This window comes from Myodes glareolus, chromosome X (genome assembly GCF_982192425.1).
Source record: "Myodes glareolus chromosome X, mMyoGla1.1, whole genome shotgun sequence".
Classification (NCBI taxonomy): Eukaryota; Metazoa; Chordata; class Mammalia; order Rodentia; family Cricetidae; genus Myodes; species Myodes glareolus.
This window is the reverse complement of record NC_142053.1, coordinates 89,100,477-89,104,775: the sequence shown is the minus strand read 5'-3', so window position 1 is coordinate 89,104,775 and position 4,299 is coordinate 89,100,477. Positions and strand designations below refer to the sequence as shown.

At 41.2% G+C, this 4,299-nt stretch overlaps 1 pseudogene; it reads left to right on the top strand.

Moving 5' to 3' along the window:
* Nucleotides 1–604: 604 nt before the first annotated feature.
* Nucleotides 605–1,497, top strand: LOC148117405 (Y-box-binding protein 1 pseudogene; annotated as a pseudogene).
* Nucleotides 1,498–4,299: the final 2,802 nt, after the last annotated feature.

The window sequence follows — 4,299 nt, the reverse complement described above, 5'->3', positions numbered from 1 at the left end:
GGCTGGGATGCTTCTCCTTCGATTCCTATCATTCTTAGGTTTTGCCTTTTCGTGATGCGACAGATTTCCTGGATATTTTGTGAGGAGTTGATTAGATTTCACATTTTCTCAGACTGATGACACCATTTCCTCTTTCTTTACTACCTAAGATTATCTCTTCCATCTCTTGTATTCTGTTGGGGATGCTTGCATCAGTATTTCCTATTTGTTTACACAGACTTTCCATTTCCAGAATTCCCTCAGTTTGTGTTTTCTTTATTACTTCTATTCCAATTTTCATATCTTGAGTAGGATCCTTCAACTGTTTGGTTTTTTTCTTCTAGAATTTCTTGGCCTTATTTAAGGCATTTGCTGATACCCTCCAGTTATGTGGTTGTGTTTTCCTCGGTTTATTTAAGGCTTTCTTTATTCTCTATTTAATGGCCTCTATCCTCATCACAAAGTTGGTTTTAAGATTTTTTTAATGAGGTCACTGGACACCGGGAGTGGAGAGCAGGCCCTAGAGAGCTCTGAGAACACCACCGAGGCTGCTGACCTAGTCACCAATACACCACTGAAGGAGACACAGCAGTCCCTGCTGACCGGAGTCACCACTACAGCAGCCATGAACAGTGAGGCCAAGACCCAGAAACCAGCTCCTGCCCCTGGCACCATCTTTAGGGCTGCAGACACTAAGCCTGGCTCTATGACCAGCAGCGATGACAGTGAGACTTCCCAGGTATTCTCACATCTGCGGTGCCAGCAGGCAGGGACTAGAAGGTCATAGCAAGGAAGGTTGTGGGAATACTATAATGGTTTAATGTAAAGAAGGGTTACAGTTTCATCAAAAGAAATGACATCAAAGAAGACATATTCATACAGCAGACTGCCATAAAGAAAAATAAGCCCAAGAAGTATCTTTGAAGTGTAGGAGATGGAGAGTCTGTGGAGTTTGATATTGTTGAAGGAGAAAGAGGTAGAGAGGCAGCAAATGTTACAGGCCCTGGTGGAGTTTCAGTTCAAGGCAGTAAATATGCATCAGAGCATAACCAGTATAGATGCTATCCAGGTCATAGGGATCCTCCACGCAATTCCCAGCAAAATTACAGAAATACCGAGAGTTGGGGAAAGAAGGAGCAATCAGAATGCACTCATGAAAGCCGAGCTCAACAAGACCAGCAAAAACAAGTGATGGAGGATATTGGCCACCAGGGTACAAATGAGCAAGGTGTACCACTGAGACTGGATATGTATCACAATCACAGACCACAGTTCCAAAGGGGCTCTCATCACCAAAGACAGCCCAGAGAGGACAGCCATGAACACTGTGAGGAAAATCACGGAGCTGAGACCCAAGGTCAGCAGCCACCTCGACGTCATGATTACTGCAACTTCAATCACCGACGCAAAAACAAAGAGAACCTCAAGCCACAAGGTGGCAAATAGGTATCAAAATTATCTGATCCACCAGATGAGACTTTGTCTGCAGCCAAGGCTGAGCAGGGAGAGACTGAGTAAATTCCGGCTACCATACTTATCATCACACGGCTTGGTCATCCAAGAAGAAATGGATATGAAATACCACCTATAAGAATTAAACATTAAGTGGTTGTTTTAGACAGTTGACCAGATACACTGGAAATATCAGCACTAACTAACTATACAGCATGGGTTTTTCATTGTTTTTACCTAACAAATGTGATTTTTTTAAAAGTTTAATTTTCCTCAATAAACCTTTAATTTTTTAAAACTATTTCAATATAACTGAAAACTCCTCTTAATAAAGGTCTTAATTGCTAATTCAAAAAGATCAATTTCTTGTGCTTAGGCTGTGTGGAGTATTCAGGGCATGCTATAGTGGAATGAATGGGTTTTGTTGGTGACATGGTGACCTGAGTTTCAGACGTAGGCTTGGCTTCTGGTTGGCTAAGAGGTTTCTAGCCAGTTGAGGGAGTTGATCTAATCTATAAATGTGATAGTTTGAATGTAATTGGTCTTAATATTCTCATGAGAAGTAGCATTAATAGGAGGTGTTAATTTGTTGGATTATCTATGGCATTTTTTGAGAAAGTGAAGTGTGTCATTGTTGAGGCTTTGAGGTTTTCTATGATCAGGATACCACCTGCTTTCTCTGTTAACTTCCTGTTGCCTGCAAGATGTAGGAGTCTCAGCTACCTCTCCAGCACCATGTCTGTCTGCATCCCTACATGCTCCCCACCATGGTGATAATGGGTTGGATTTCTGAAATTATATGCTATACCTGTAAATTAAATGTATTTCTTTCTATGAGGTGCCATGTTCATAGTGTCTCCTCACAGCAATAAAAACCCTAGAATATATTGGTACCTGATAATACATTTTCTACTGCTATAATGTGTTTCTCCATCAGTAAAATGAGCCAGATCAAGATGAATTGAATAAGGAAAACATCAGATGTATTTGAACATCGTAACTCCTGAGAGATCTCCACCCCAGAGATGGAGGATGAAGAAGCTGTGCTGAAAGAGGAAAGCAGGAAAACATAACAGATTATGGATGAGGAATGACGGCATGTTTGCCACAAGCAGTGTATTTGCCCAAGTTCAGTCAAAAGCTGAATGCATAGGTGGGGATTTGGGTCACTGGTGGTAAATCTTGCCAGAGTCACCAAGAATACAGAATTGGACTTTTAGAAACCTTTTCTGTGTTGCAGAATCTCTGAGAGAATGGGCTATGGAGAAAGAGACAAGAAACAAGCTTTCTGGATCTTGCAAGAGTGAGCATGAGGTTTCAGTTGAAAACCAGGGACGGGGATTTTCCTGGGATAGTGCTGACCATATTTTATTTAGAAGAATTTGGACTATGTTGCTTTGTGTTATAGAAGCATAGAATACTTTAAGTGCTGCTTAAAGGGACATACTAGGAGGAGAATGGAAGACAGAAGTGCTAAGTGTTGTTTAAAATATTAGGTGCTAACTCAAGAGATGACAGAGGAGAAGCATTTGAGTATATTGCGTCGGATCATTCTTGAGAGATTTTGGTGAATGAAGTGACTGTCTTTTGCCCCTGTCCAAAGAGTGTGCCTGAGGCTCTTTTGAATTAATCCGATTAAGAAAAGGTATCTCAAAACAGTCCACTATACACTCGCCATGGAGTTATTACTGGTAACTCTAATGAAGATCTTTAAAGAGAAGGATTAAACTGAGCTAGGTAAATTACAAAAATGTCAATTTTGAGAAGAAAAAGAGCACCAGGAAATTGAATACTGCTAAGTTCTGTGTTCAAGGATAAATGGCTGAAGAAATGGAATATAAAGAGTGGTAACCACAGGGAAAGATCCCACTCTGCTATGTTTCCACCTTGTGAAAAGCAATAAGAAGAGTTTGAGCCTGGTATGGTTGAGTACATCTCTAATTCCACCTCAGTGAAGGCTGTTGGATCTGAGTTTCAGGCATGCATGGTCTACAAAGCAACTTTCAGGATAGCTAATTTTAGGCAGCCAAAGACAGTAAACTGATGAAGATGTTATTGAATAATGGGACCGTGTTCTATCCAAGTAAGCAGAAGAATTTAGCAGCTTCAGCAAGCTGGTACTGACTTTAGAATTAAGGCTACAGATAATGGCTATAGAATTTGCTTCCATGCCTAGAGAAAGCTGCTGAGGCCATGCATGTGTCAGGGATGTGCCCGAGGGAGGTCTAGAGAGCATATTGTATAAAACTGTGAAACTGAAGCCTGGGTTGCCTTGGAGAACCCAAGGTGTTAGAGATGCCAGAGTCATTTGATAACTGTCAAGGAGAGCTGCTAACAGGGAGTGGACCCGGCCCAAGAGAAAGCAAACCTGAACGGAGCAGGAGATCTGAGGAGTGCTTGGACATCAGGCATGGAGATGCAGAGTTTGTAGTTTGCCAGGCTGACTGTCTGTCTTTCCATAGTCTAGTATGTCCTCACTATATTCCCTTCCCTACGTTTTGGAATTGTAATGGCTGTCTGGTGCCATTACTTGTTGGAAGAATGTGATCTGTTTATTTTGAATTTGTAAGGGCTTACAATTAGAGATTACATGAATCTCAGAAGAAACTTTGCATTATAAAACACTGTTGAGACTGTGATAGACTCCGGAGATTTTTCAGTTTGAACTAAATGAATTTAGCTTTATGATATTGTTCAGCTTATGGGAACAGGCAATGGATTGTGGTAGTTTAAATCTAATTGGTCCCCATATATTCTAACAGGGAGTGGCAGTATTCGGAGGAGTGGCTTTGTTGAAGTAGGCATGGCCTTGTTGAAGGAAACGTGTCAATATGGTGGTGGGCTTTGAGATTTCCTATGCTCAGGATA